The sequence below is a fragment of the Prenolepis imparis genome, unplaced genomic scaffold (assembly GCF_030444845.1).
Source record: "Prenolepis imparis isolate NDT839.2.m4 unplaced genomic scaffold, iyPreImpa1.0 SCAF_1, whole genome shotgun sequence".
Taxonomy (NCBI): domain Eukaryota; kingdom Metazoa; phylum Arthropoda; class Insecta; order Hymenoptera; family Formicidae; genus Prenolepis; species Prenolepis imparis.
This window is the reverse complement of record NW_028141159.1, coordinates 9,418,344-9,433,862: the sequence shown is the minus strand read 5'-3', so window position 1 is coordinate 9,433,862 and position 15,519 is coordinate 9,418,344. Positions and strand designations below refer to the sequence as shown.

The 15,519-nt window shown below is 36.2% G+C and overlaps 1 protein-coding gene and 1 long non-coding RNA gene across 4 annotated transcripts in view; one reads left to right on the top strand and one right to left on the bottom strand.

Moving 5' to 3' along the window:
* Nucleotides 1-15,519, top strand: part of LOC145944816 (uncharacterized) — a 394,708-nt gene that overhangs the window by 82,179 nt on the left and 297,010 nt on the right. The window lies entirely within an intron of this gene.
* Nucleotides 1-15,519, bottom strand: part of Sli (slit guidance ligand) — a 329,787-nt gene that overhangs the window by 76,710 nt on the left and 237,558 nt on the right. The gene's annotated exons all lie outside the window — the stretch shown is intronic.

Here is a 15,519-nt window from a genome sequence, read left to right as displayed (position 1 = left end):
ATAACATCCCTTTCTAAAAAAAAAACATGTTAAGTCGATTCTCGCAAGTATTGTTGCATCTTTTCCGCGATGTTTATTGACTGTTTCGATTCGCATTGTGTGTTATATTCGTAGCATCGAGAGGCTGTCATTGCGAGGGTTAGTAGTTTGACAGTTTATTCAAAATAAAATTGAATAAAAATAATATGTTTTAAATAATATATTATAATATTTTAAACTTGATTAATATTTTTGATAGTTATCAGCTGATTTCTGTCAAAAAATATTAATCGCGGATAAGGTACATTATAACATATTATTTACAACTCTATTTACTTACTATTTCAATATTTTTTACATATTATTATTTTAAAATTTAATTAGCAAATTAACGCTTTAATCAGCTGATTTCTGTCAAAAAACATTAATAAAGCGTTAACTTGCTAATTAAATTTTAAAATAATAATATGTTAAAAATATTAAAATATGTAATAATAAGTTATAAATAATATGTTATAATATTTTAAATTCGATTAATAATTTTTGACAGAAATCAGCTGATAACTGTCAAAAATTTTAATTGAGTTAGTATTATAACATATTTAAAGCATATTATATTATTTTATTTAATTTTATTTTGAACAAACTATCAAACTGCTAATCCTCGCGATGACAACCTCTCGATACTAAGAATATAACGCATAATGCAAATCGAGACAGTCAATCAGCATCGCGGAAAAGAGGCAACAATACTTGCGAGAATCGACTTAACATGCCATTTTTAGAGAGGGATTATTAAAAAATCTCTCTCTTCATATGGAATGTTGAATTATATTTATAATATTATATTATAACTCAAAACATGTTTATAAATTGATACGAAAGTACCAATTGATTCCAATATGATATGTTTGCGCATTTCAAATTCAGAAAAAAAATACGCATACGAAAAGAGACCAGGACAGTGACAGTCGCGATATTTTCAATTTGAATTCAAAACTTTCTTTAACTTTTGGATTGGCAGATAGATGCTGAAATTTTTGCTCTTTACAACAAAAAAAAAGTTTGCAGATACGCAATTTCTGCAATTTCAAACTGTGACCGTACCGGAAATAAAGTCAAGGACTGCGTAAAATGCGAAATTTTCGAGTGTGTTTCACACACTGACGCATGTGAAACGCAAACGCATCCATGAAAGTATCACAATTTGTTACTTTGAAATATTGCCTCTCATAAGGAGTATCTACATTCGCAGCGACTTTTATGCGGCGTAATAAATCTGCCCTACCGCATTTTATTCAAATTTACTTCACCAAAATGATCTCACCTATCTCACGTAATTTGGTTTCGCGCCGGTCGACTACCATTATAAAAAGTGTCTCAATTTTATAAAAAATTTTAAAAATATTCGTGTCAGTAGATTAGTAGTTAATAAATTATATTCTTCTTAAAAATTACATGATGTCAGTAAATTTATATAATTATATGGCTGCATTATGTGTGCAATTGTAAATTACAATTGTATTCTGTTACGTTATATCTGTATTATCTTCTAATGCCATTAATGCGAATTGTAAGTAAAGTTCTTCCTGTGCGACTATCAGCGGAAATGGATCCCTAAGGAGGTACGCGTTTAATGATAACGCATTTAGCTAGTGAGGACCGGCGTTTCTCTTGTCGGCATGGATAATGATCCCTCGAGCGGTACTCGGCACTCATTTAATTCCGAACTTTTTCTTTCACGGTCAGGCGAGTAGCGCGTAAGGAAAGACATGACCGGGGGAGAAAACGAGAGGGAGAAAGCGAGCGAATATAGCGAAAGCGCGCGAAGGAGGATCCGAAAGCAAGGACAACGCCGATCCGCTCTCCAGGGTCGAGACCTTCGGGTAAAACAAGAAGGGGAAAGGGGGGAAAAAAGAAAGAATCGCGGGGGAAGAGAACCGAGAGGACACGAAAGACAAGCAGCTCGCAGGCGAGACGAGTCTGCCAGGAATAAAGTTTCCTGTCGAGGTGAACGGGCCCTCGAGAGACTCCAAACACGAGGAGAGTTTCGACTCGTCCTCCTTTCCCCCTCGTTTCGATCGCACCGCCAAACCACCATCTCGCCCTTTTCGCATCCTTGTCTCTATCCAGCGTCAAGTTGCCCTATACGGTAGTTGTTGATTGTTTCCGGTGTAATTATAACTTCGACTTCGGCGGGCTCTCCTCAGATATAATTATTAATTACCATGTTGGGCGCCGCGCGCGTCGAAAGCACTCGTGTAAACGCACGGGCGGAATTACTATGGTAAAGTATCATTGTGCGTCGTAAAGCTGATCAGCATCAAAAGCCGAGTGAATTTCAGACTGCGACGAGCAGATTTCGCGTCTTAAGTTTTTTTACACTTGTCGTATATACGAAAACGGTTATCAGAAAAATAAAAATAAAGATCCTTATTTCATAAGACACAAACCACATTTTCTTTTTTTACTTGTAATAATTGAAATTAAAATTAATAAATTGAAATTATAATTAAAATAAATTAAAATTTTTTAATAGAAGAGAAAAGGTATTTATAGTATGTTGAATAAGAAATTTTAAGACAAACAGATAATTTTAAGACAAACATATAAATCGAATTTTTCTCATTTATATTAAGTATTTTAAAAAATTCTTCTTTAAAGATTTCGTCCTATTACAATTTTCGGGATCTCGGGATGAAATTGAATAATAGAACTGGGTAGATTTCTTATCCCCATTTTGTCAGTGAAGAAAAGTAAGTTCTTTAGTGTGAAAGAGCTCCTTTAAAATTCATAGAACGGTCGTGAGAGAGTAAAGAGGGGAAAAACTTATTCCTCTCTCAGGCGTTGATCTGGAATTGAAAGGTATGATTCCAAAACTCGTTTCGTCCATTTGTGAAAGCTTTTAGATTCCATCACTTTTGTTTTGGTAAATATCCGCACACATATGTACATATTTTCCAAGTAAAAATATACTTGTGATATATATATATTGCAAAATCTTTTTACATCTTTAAATAGTTTTATTAAAATGCACTTCTATACTTCTTTAATATTTCACAAGATAAGTAAAAAAAGTTAAATTGTGAATTCGAATAATCCGATAAACAAAATTAATTTCAAAATTAACTATAGAGATTTATATAAAAAGGATTATACAAGGAAATACATGAGATAATATAGAGAGATAAAACGTTAAAATATTCAATAATTTCGCGCATCTCGAGCGCGATTATATAAATCGATGTAAACCCTCTATGTACAATCTCATTATCGCGAAATATCTAGGCTGCAAGAGTTGTCGCGCGCGACCGCTTGAAATATTACAAAGGATATAACCATGATTTATAGAAAACCATAGTAAAAGCGCACGATTCCCGCAAAACTCTGTCGCTCATCGTTAAAGTACGCGCGCGATTCCACATACATACATACCTAATGCGTCATTATGCACGTCGCCGCACTAGGTATTCCGGGAAACGCTAATGAACGTGCTGCGCCGCGAAAACACCCACGGATACTCACAATCGCAATCAACTCAAACAGCGATCAACGGCGTGTTGATGCACTGCCGCGCCTGATTAAACAACGAATCGCCCCCGTCCGCAAAATGCAAATACCGAGTCCGAATCACTCGAAGACGCCCACTAGTACTATGCGCGCTTCGTGTACCCCGCCATATGTTACGATATTCTGCGGTTGAATTTGCACACACAGCAACCGTCTGGTTGCATATACCCACACCCGCACAGATATGCGTGTATATACACGCAGCACGCGTGCACGTGCACGGCTGGCGACGCCGAAGCGTCTCCGAGGGTTCGTCGTATCTGCATGAGCAGTAAGAGCATCGATCACACACCGGGGACAATATTGGCATGATAATCGGAAGGGATTCGGCACGGTTACGTAGTAACACGGGCCAAGGGAGAACTCGGCCCTTGTCAGTGCCGCGGTTATGATCGCGGAGGCTGTTTACTCCCTGGTAATTATTGTGAAATATGTCGTGGCGGATCCACCACTGCCTGTGCACCGTGACGTAATAAATTATTGCTGCGGTAGACGCATACGTATGCACTTTTGCGCGATTGAAAGATGATAATAAATTTCTCAGGCTTCAGTAATTTAGACGAATCGTCGTATATGGACATTCGATTGCTTGAGACTAAAATCAAGATGTCATTCTAAGAAATATAGAAGAAATAAAAGCCTTTCCAGTTATCTCTGATAGCTGCTGTTACATCGCGAGAATATACGGAATATCAATGATGATAAAATAGCTTCATGCAGCGAATCGAATCGTAATGTAAACTATAGAGATAGATTCAACCGATTGAATGGATTTTGAAGAATCCATTAATGTACACCTTAAATAAAGAGGGAACAGTTATCTTTCGTCAAAGCTATCTTTTCATAATCACTACTTGACTTGGCAAAGAATTTCCTGAATTTCGCGATAGCGATATCCCTACACCCTTCTCCAATCTTGTGTCATCTTGATATTTTACCGAGAGACCCCTCGATAAAAGGGTCGCGTATATCGAAACACGCATTTCGTACACACATCGACACGCGGTTCGATGGTTCGTGTATACCCTGCTGTCACATAAGCGCGTACGGTGCATCGAGCGTTGTGGCGGGGCTCGGGGGTGTATGTGGCGCGATGTGTTGTGTGGTGAATCATGTACTACCCTCGAGGGATCCATCTACGATTAATTCCATCACTTGACACGCTTCTGCGCTCCTGCGTTCTCGCGCGCACCCCTACTACCGCGCGCGCTCTCGGCAAACATTTAAGCGGGGTATAAATGCCACGAGCGGAGTGGAAAATGAAGAAAGGCGATGCCAAATGCACCGTGAAGCGCGGAAGAATTAGATGATGCCGCGAGAGCGCTCAATGAGACGTGAGCTGATTCGTTTTAATGCACACACTTGATCCCCGGCGACGTTTCCCATTTTCTCAAATTTTCCGTCGCGATACGCGAAAAACGAGCCCTCGTCAGAGTTCGACGGAAAATATATCTTTATGAAAAAAAAATGCTATAAACACAGTTTCTATATATTATTAGCCTAATTAGATATAACTGCCCTTGCATCATTTTTAATACCGCTGTTAGCGGTCCAGTATAATATATAGAAGTCCGAGAAGACTATATATAAATAATAGAATATAGAATATAAAATATAAAAAACATATTGTTTTTCGGAATGTTAGATTGTGTTTTCATCTCGTCAAATATCGCGAAAATATTTTTGATTATATTATACAATATTTTGCAATTGTAACTATACAAAATATTCTACGAGCAAAATGTGTGCTGTCAACGGATTAAAATATTCTCTCTATATACATATATATTTATCAAATTCATCATAAATGCTTATACAAATTGAAATAAGCTATACGTTTTTTAAGATGTTTTTTCATACTTTTCATTTTTTTATCCTTATAATTCTTGCAATTATGTTTTAATACTTTTTTTATCTCAATTGGTGTAATTACTAGTTTTATTCGGAAAGATTATCACAAAACGGCGCAGGATCTTTTTATTTCTTCATATACTTGCTCCGTGGCTTATTTTTTATTTAATTTCCGGTAAAACGAAATATGGTAGAAGGCTCTTTGCTAAAAACGCAACGCCGTGAATAACTGTTTCTAAAGGTGCGTATTATTTTTTCGCGACGTGCAAACCAATTAGCGCGCGGAAGCGCAAGGTACAAACTAGTTAACGCGGTGCAGGTGTGCTCGCGCTGCTTACAATTTAAACTGATCTTAAACTAGGCTTTAGTCTTAACTTAAATTAAGCCCGTGCGGGGTAGAATAACAGAACTAATTGGATGGACGAGCTCGTCCGCTCTACAATTAACGGGGGTGAATCATAAAACGTTCTCTCGTAATTCATACTGTTTTATAAATCTGTAGGTACTGACAATTTGCTATTATATTAAAATTGCACCGTTATTCGGAAATCGATCACAAGAAACGCAGATTGTAAGCAATTTAAAAGAAAATTAAATGATAATAAAGAAATAAAATATAAAAATATCCGCCACACACACGGTTATTTATTCACAAATGTACTGCGGATATTCCTATTTTTCATTTTTTTTTATTCAATTAAAACACAAATCAAATATTAAACAATCAAATAATTACGATAAAAAATAATGTTTTATTTTATCAATAACGCGGCAAGATAAAAGATTATTTTACATCTATTAATTAATACTAACTGCGCGCAAAAAAATTAATAAATAGCTTCAATTTGCAAATAATGTACACATTTACATTTATTCATGTACAGTTTTATTTTGATATAGCTATCTTTTATACCATTTACTAACGAGAGAATATTGCGATATAATAATAGCCCGAAAATTTAATGAGACGTGCATGAAATTACTGGTATCTAAAGGGAGAGATGCGCGCCCCTTCAAATAAATTAAATAAAGTTACCCTTCTAAGTGCATATATATTTGTGTCTTTGATATAATATTGTAAATATATATTAAAAAATTATAAAACAAGATCAAACATTATTTTGTACTATGTTATTTTAAAATCTTTTCGCTTTTAATATATTTTTTTATAATGAACTGCAAAATCTTATTAATTGCGATTTTATCTCTTGAGTGAAAATTACAATAAAATAAATATATATTAATATTATCCATTGCTACTCTCTCTCTCTCTCTCTTTGCGAAAGAAACCGCAAATACTTCATAATGTATCTCGATAGTGTCTATACATGTGAACTCGCGTTATGCCATTCTTATTCACAAGTTTCACCATGGCGCAATTTTTTTTCCTTTTTGTTCGACCGCGCCGTTACGCATCGGGGCACGTGCTGTTTTACGACTGCGCGCGTAACGAGCGAGACGCGCGCGAGAAGGTCGAGAACGAGCGAGTGGATGGAAGCTGCGCTTGGGATATCGAAAACGCGAAATTGGCCGGTGGCTATAAATCACTTGCCGGTCGTTCGGTTGTTCGGCTCGTTCCGTTCCGTTCCGTTCCGAGGCCACCCTGAGCGCGTTCGCTGCCTAATCAGTTTAAGTGATTCCGAAAGGCACTGCCGCTGTTGCACCACCTCATGTAACGACCGGTTACGCGTATGCGTCCTGCGGTGGTCCACGTGCGTGGGAGGATGCACTGCATGCACCGTGTTACGCACACGCACACATATACACTCTCGCACGTATATACATGTCTGTCCCATTCAACGACAGCCTACGGTTTCTGTCTTTCTCACGCGTGTTACGTGTCTGTGCCCCTTTCCCCTCCTCTCTCGCATTACCATACTAATTGCAGTCAAAGTACTAACCAACGATTTATCGGAATGTCACTGGTCTATTGCTGGTGAAAGCTTTCTGCCACGACGCATCGTGGTGCATATGCAAGTATGTGCTGCATTGCAATCGTCAGGCTAATATTATTTCGCATTGCGAACGAGGCGCATCTTTAAGTACGTGCGAGAAATTCTACGAAACAATTATTTTTTTTCAATAGGGTAATGAATTTTTCTTTGCATTAAAAATTAGAAAAGATTACAATAGATATACTCTATTACTTTCATAATTAAAAAAAAAATATATAAATAATTGAAATAATATATAATTTAATTTTTATATTTTTATTACATTATATTTATATTTATATAATGTGTAATCTATTGTTAAAAATTAAAGACACATATAAATGTATATCACGGATATTTTATATGCAATATTAATGCATCCCAAGTAGCAGAGCTGATTTTATAAACGTTTTTTAAACGTTTATGAAACGTATCTAACGTTTTATAAACGTTTAAAAAATGTTTATAAAATTAGTTGTGTTACTTAGGATGAGTCACCGAGTTGTACGAGATATGCCAGACAATAGCGAACGAAAAAAATGGGGGAGCAAGATGAAGTTTACCTATCTAAAACGCGATATAGAAAATCGAAGCGCGTACAAAGTACATTAAGAAATGAAATTCGAAGGAAAAGCGTCGAAGAGAGAGGGATCGATAGTATGGAATCACCGGAGGCATTCTTCAAAAGGGACTCGCGCGCCCTATTGTCACATTGGATTCTGTCTATGCGCGATGCAAAAATTCCCCAGCGAGGCGGATCGCATCCCGAGGGAAGAGTTTCGTGCAAGCTTCGCACACGCGGGGAATTAGATTAAAGACATTAAAGTCACCCTCCCGCGCGTACGACATGTAAGGCCATGCAATACCGTCGCCCCCGCCATGCCAGTCATTCCGTGATTGCCTCTCGGACGGAGCGAGTGCCCGCTGGACCGCGAAACGAAATTAGAATCCTAATAATACGCGGAATTTAAAGTCGCACGTCCGTGCATGAATAACGCATGCAACGGGGTGCGTCGTTGCTCATTTCGGTCCTTGCACACGAAGTCAATATGCGTGGCATGGATGCGATGATGATGTGCAAAGAGATTGCCTGTTGTGATTGTTTACGTGCAATATGTGCTGCATCAACGATGAGCAATAAATTAATTTTTAGCTGCCGAAAGCGGATCACACGATCCGCCGATTAACAAATGTTTCATTGTTCGAAAAAAGAATTTTATGTTATTCTATATCATTTTAGTTTTTATTTAAAGTATTCTTAAAGAGTAAATTTTAAATTTGTTAATATATATGTAAAATTATAAAATTATGAAAATTATAAGATTATGAAAACAAATTTCATGTACATAGATAAACAAGAAAAAAATATCGAGATTTAAAATTTATATAAAAAATCATACAGTTGTATGTCAAAAATAAAATAATTACTATATTTACATTCCTTAAGATATCTCATGATAAGAAAAAGACAACATAATATAATAGTTGAAACTCGAAAGAATTCTTTATCAGCACGATATTCTAGAATTCTAGATTGTGCATGCATACTAACGATCGAAAATTTTTAGTTGTTCTCTTTGTACCTTTGCAAGTTATAATTTTCTCATCTTACAATTCCTCTGCCATTATCTGATGCCATCTTGAATCATTTTCTTCTATTTTGTTCATCACTTGTTGCTTCTTTTTATGCACATGCTCGCGAAAACATGTTAATTATGATCGCGCAGTACTTTGCATAGTACTTCCGACTAATTGCGTACATATATTGCGAGAAAAGAACAACGAAAATAATTTTATTATCTCGTTTTATAACAAATATAAATTAGGAAATCGAAAGGCTATTCGAGCCATACGCGGATGTCGGTGCGTCGATTCCAACGAAAATTAATTTTTCGTTGAAATTAACTAATTCTGTAGGGGGGTTAGAGGGTAATATGGGAATTAAAAATCTAGTATGGATTTATTCCCAAATAAAAGTCTTGGTGGTGTACCAAGCAAAAATTCGTGCCCCGTGCACAATTAGTTAATTTCAACGAAAAATTAATTTTCGTTGGAATCGACGCACCGACATCCGCGTATGGCTCGAATAGCCTTTCGATTTCCTAATTTATATTTGATATATAGAGAGCCTTTATATGCTCGTTTTATAATATAAATGAATAAATACACAAATTAAAATTAAAGATATACACATTTACGGACTGCAATATTCACAAATATGTTTAAGTTTGTTGATTATTGGTGCAACAGATTTTAATTCAATAAAATCTCTTGCAAGAGATATACATTTTGCCAAATTATAACGATATGCAAATTTCGATTTTACGACATATTGATTAATCTTTACATCGATTAATTGATTAATAACGATTGTAATGATTCATTTAATGTCTCTTGTTCTATTGAAATCGATCCTCTTATTCGTGCTGTTTCATCATTGATTGAAAAATTTGGAAATAATATATGTAAGAAATAATAATAGAGATTGGAATGAAATCATAATTTATAATTATTTCTTGTTCTTAGTTAAAACGGGAATTGAATTTAGATTGAAAAAAACATACATTTATAAATATAATTAAATACTTTCTGTTCTCCTATAAATGTATACATGTAGTATACATTCCAAAAGAGATGTGATACATCAATCATTCATTTTAATATAGAATAAAAAGTTAATGTAGAAAAGTTTAACATTTAGAATTCGAAAAGTTCAGAATATTCTGTGTAAATTTATTTTGTAATGTGTTAAATATTTCGTAGCGTCAACGAGAGAATCAGTCGAGTTATGTCGCATAACCTGTTATTGTTTACATACTGTGGCCTTGGCATACGTGCGGCGAAACTTGACGAAGTACCATATCGCATTCTCTATATGTATTGTCATATTATCCTTCGACACGCGATCGTGTCAAGAAATGCCAAGCGCGATTATTGATTCACTATAAAATAATTAGCGATTATCAAAATTTGCGCGATTAATTTATTAATGTTTAACGACTCGTCAGCGTATCGAAATGAGAGTTTATCAAAATAGAGTTTATTTCTCGTAACGTATATATTTCAGATATGAAATAACGGAAACAGAAATTATAAATTATAGTCTTATTCCAATCTGTACGAGCGATAATTATTTGTTTAACGATGCTTGAATATCAATATTATTTCCAAATTTCGCTCATTGACGGAATATCACGGGAACAAGACGAATTAATTCTGGTCGAATAACATGATAACGCATTAAATTAATAATTATAGTCGTTATTAAGCAAACCTGTCAAACACATATTATAAAATCAGGATTTGTATATTATTGTAATTTGTCAAAACGCGTATGACGCGAGAATTAAGATGCACTTTGTTTGACGCTATTTTTTTTATTTCTTTTTTTTGACGCATCTTTATTCGATTAAAATCTGCCATGAAAATATTCAAATCTTCAAATTCAAGCATAATTTGGAATATTGCAGTTCGCAGATATTTATCTTTAATTTTAATTTGTATATATATTTATGTATATCATAAAATAAGATAGTAAGATTGTTCAAATATATTATTTCTTAGCAACAGATACAACGTTGTTGCGCAGAGTGATTTTCTGTAAATGAATCATAACTTTAACTGTATAATTCTTACATTATTCTTTTCTCTCGCAATGTAAGAGTGCGATTTATCGGGTGCCGTGTAAAGTGCCGCGCGATTGTAATTAATGTATTTTCGCGAGTGTGTGCGAGTGCCATAAGGAAGCGATAAGAGGAAAAAAGGAGGTCCAGATTGCATCAAGTAACGACTGGATTGTAAGGTGAGAAAATAACTTATTTAATATAATTATTTATTATTTGTGAAATTAATTGCTTAAAATTATTAAACTCCCGTTTTCTCTCGACCAAACTGGCAAATGTTTCTTAATTACATATGTGATTTTTAATTGCTTAATTCTTATGTGCGTCATGATCCATTTTATTTCAAAATACTTAAAATATTAATAAACCTAATATATCTTTATATAAATATATAAAATATTTTGACATTGTGTTTAAGAGTTAAATTATTTATATAAAAAATTATAAATGTTTATCCATTATTTTTATTAAAGATAAAAATGCAATATATCATCTCTATAATATAAAACTCCATTGCTTTAAAATGGATAGGTTAAGATAATTTTTAGGAATCACACATTTAGAATGTCACATATATAAATATTACAAGCAACCATCTCTTTTACGCGATGCTTGCATGTGCACGTATATTAATATCGGTGTCGCAGTATGACGCATGAGAGCGAGCCACGTGCTATACGAGAAAGGGACACTTAATCTTTCCGTAGATTCCCCGTGGATTCCGTCGAGACCCCTGAATATTTTCACACTCCCGCCTCCGCAGTGGTGTGCCCCCCAAAGAATCGGACGCGGCTTCTACCGCACTATTCGACCCCCGTGACGTCTGTTTTGTAACTATTTTCCGCCACCTTCTTACCCCCGAGTGCCCCTTCATCCATGACTATGCGAGATTCGCAACGAGAAGGGAGTCCACTGGCCGCATCTCATATATGAAAGGGGGGGGGGGGAGCATCTATACAAGATGTAGAGGAACATACGCGTCTATAGGATTAAGCTGGGGGGTTCGTATGGTTAATGGACAAAGGGGGAATACGCGTCTGCGGATCCAATTTCGAATTCTATGCTTCGTGAAATTGACGGGTGCGTTTGTGCGGGCGAAATGCTATACTTTCCTTTGTTGCAATGCGGTCTGCGGATAGACAATATGGGAAACATCTCAGTTGTTTGAACCTAATAAAGAAGGCGAAATAAAGAAAGAAACGAGAGGCTACATAAGAATCAGTAATTTCTCCTGAAACATGTGATAATTTGCACGAGACTTGATGTTTGCAAATTTTTAATTTTATAATCTGCATTTAGTTTCTCTTGTTAATTACAATACTAGGTCGTTACCTACAATGTGATAAGAAAAACGACTTTCAACAGGTGTTTAAAATTAGCGAAACAAATGTATTTAAATTTATACTGGATTCTTAGTCTTAAACCAACGGTCGTTTAATCCTCTTTTAGCTTGTATCTCAATGGAAATTTTTCATTTAAGATATAGAAGATATTGATATAAAAATCGATTTAATTCTCGTTTAATTTGCTAAACTTTTTTGGTATAATTTTTCTTTTATCTGTTACTTAATATCTTTTATTTCTTTTTATTATCGAGCTTCAAAATCTATTTATAATTTTTAAGACTTGCGTAAATTACGTTGCTTTTACATATTATCATAATTATATCTTCAGAACAATGTAGATATAATCCTCTCATTCGCTTTCGCAAATTACTTCAGTAATTTGTGTAAAAGAAGCAAGATTTGCGAATTTAAGCGATCTTTTTGTTGCTTCCTTCAACAACTACACTGCACAGAGAATCCGAGAGCGATAAAGCGCAAAGTACAAAGTTCACGTTCCGTGGCCATTAAACGCGATGAGCTATTGACGGTATACTGCACAGCGCGAAGATCAGCGGTAATCGGCGGGCCTGAGATGGAATTTTCTAACAAATAGGGCATCCAGAATTTCAGGATTCGCCGAGGCGAGAGCCCCCGGGGCGATAACATCGAACGGCGCTTAAATATCGTTTTCCAGAGAGAAAGACAAAAGCGGCACCTGCCCCTTCCCACGACGTACCGGGCGCATCTTCCCGATGTTGAAGGACGCGATGGAAGGAGGAGGTAAAGTGTGGTGCGCCCGATCGGTCCTCTCCTAATTCAATCCCGTGGGATATCGGCAGCCCTAGGGCGCGGTATCGTGCCGAGGCGTGAATCAGCAACGCTCGTGAATTATCCACCTCGTTTATCGAGAAAATTGTAGCCCGGCAAAGATACCGGACGAGTCCCATTGTCCCGTAACTACCGCGTGCCTATGCTATTGCATAATACTCGCAATTCAACGGAGATGCGTGTTCTTGATGTCGATGCACCACCGCACCGGGCTCGGGGAAGCTATGGTGCTCTCGGGCTCTTAATGTCGGCTCGTAACTCTCGTCCGTCGATTATCGGTTATGCGTGATTAATCATTCGCTTCGATCGCACTCTAACATCTTCGGTAGGCAATTACGGCGTTGGTGAAGTGTCTTGAAAGCACAATGCTATAACGCTCAACTCTACGTTGACACGAAAAATAAGAGTAATATACATATTCAGTCAATATTGAATTAAAATAATAAAATTGGATGTAAAAGCTGTCAGGCAATAACGTAAATATCGGGATTAATCCAGTGACAATTGTAAGGGACTTTTATAATATATTATATTATATAATAAAATATATTATATAATAAAATGTGCAATTATAAAAACAAATTTACAGTTTATAAAATACGTAAATCTAGATATATATATACCAGCTACAATAATAATATAAGTTTATTAATTTATCTACATTCGATATTATTTTTTGATATTGTATACTCAGAGTTAAGAGAAAATTCTATAGTTATTACCTATATATGTTTATAGTCAATCATAGGTATATTTCAGCGAGTTTTGTCAATGTTATTGCAAATTTTTAGTCACTCCAAGCGTAGGTTATTTAAAGTGCGCACATTATCTTGTTTTTGCTGTAGACTAGTGGTGTTGTGGACCCGATAGACAACCGGTATTCATATATTCATTGAATAATTGCGGGATATGCGTATCGTCTCGCCGCAGAAGAGGGTCCCTACGTGTCGTTCCCGTAGGACGGCACGCCTCGGCGATCAGACACGCGGCTATAAGGTAGGGTTACTTCGTGAGAAGAACGACTTTCACGGGTCGACGGACACCTACCGGAGAAGGGCCCTTCAGGGCGTGAAAATCAAACTAGCACCTGTTACCGGTGAAACACGCGTTTCACGACGATATATATTCGTGCGCGCGTTGAAGTGCGATTAATTTTTACTGGCCCGACTTTCAGCGTCGTATAACTTGTTTATAATGAAGAACGTGAGAATGTTTAATTCATGAAACATCCTTTAACGAGAGCGAGAGCAACAAGACGTAGCGCGTGGAACACTGAATTATAAATTAATTGAAGCAAATTGATTAAATATATTTATTGACAATAATATTCTATTATAATGAAACTTTTTCTAATAAGAGTATAAAATTCTATTTGATCAATTTTTGTATAGATAATATATATCTGTATGATATTTCTGATATATTTATCAACGATGCAGCACTATCCCTCGATGTTTGTGTGCGCGCGTAAATTTAATTTAATTTAAAACTACAATCTCCGTTATTAAGTATAGGATGAGTGTGATAATCAATGTCAGGACCTTCTTTTCATCGTATAAACGATCGGATGAGATAATAATCAAAATGCCCACGCGTATGAATTACGGAATTCTTAATTTGACTTTTGATTTTGCGACAACAGCATGAAGCGGAAGTTAGATTGTATGCAGTGTGCACGCGTATGCCGGGTAGAATGTATCTCGATCGATTTGACGAGAGGCCTCGCAACGCATCGGCATTAATTTTGGCGACGGCGCTTCATTATCATATAGACGAGTGTTTCGTCGAGCGTTATTGGATCTCTCGCGTCACGACGGAACGACACACGCACGTGCGTATACGTGCTTAGGGTAAACGCGCGTAAGGTTGCCTGTTCATGGCTTCCGGCTAAAGAATAACGATCGCTACGGATGCCAACGTCGCTTGGCGAACTATGACGCGCGACTTTGTCGTCGGGTTAACTCGGCATAGCAATCACCCTCCGATCCTTGCCAGATATGTCTTTTATCGCGTGTTTTGCTGACGGTAAATAATTATGACCCCGCGCGTATCTTCGCGCTTTATTCGTTATAATAACGTTGCGTCATAGTTTCACGGTGTTGGCGATGCAACGTTATGCGCTTTAACTAAGTAATGGCACATCAACCAGGCGATTTTGACCGACTATACATCCACGTTTGACATTCACGTGTCTCATTATATCGTAAAGCACGTCATAAAGATCGTGTATTGTAATAATAAGAGTGCGTAATAATTCCTTATATATATTTCGCGTTATAATCTTCATATCATTTTAGACCATTTTGTTATCTCCTCATTTCAACGTTAATATCAAAGTACAAAAGAGCGAGTATCGTCTTTCGCAAGTATATGTGCATCCGACGGGGTAGGAAAAAAGGAACATTGCCT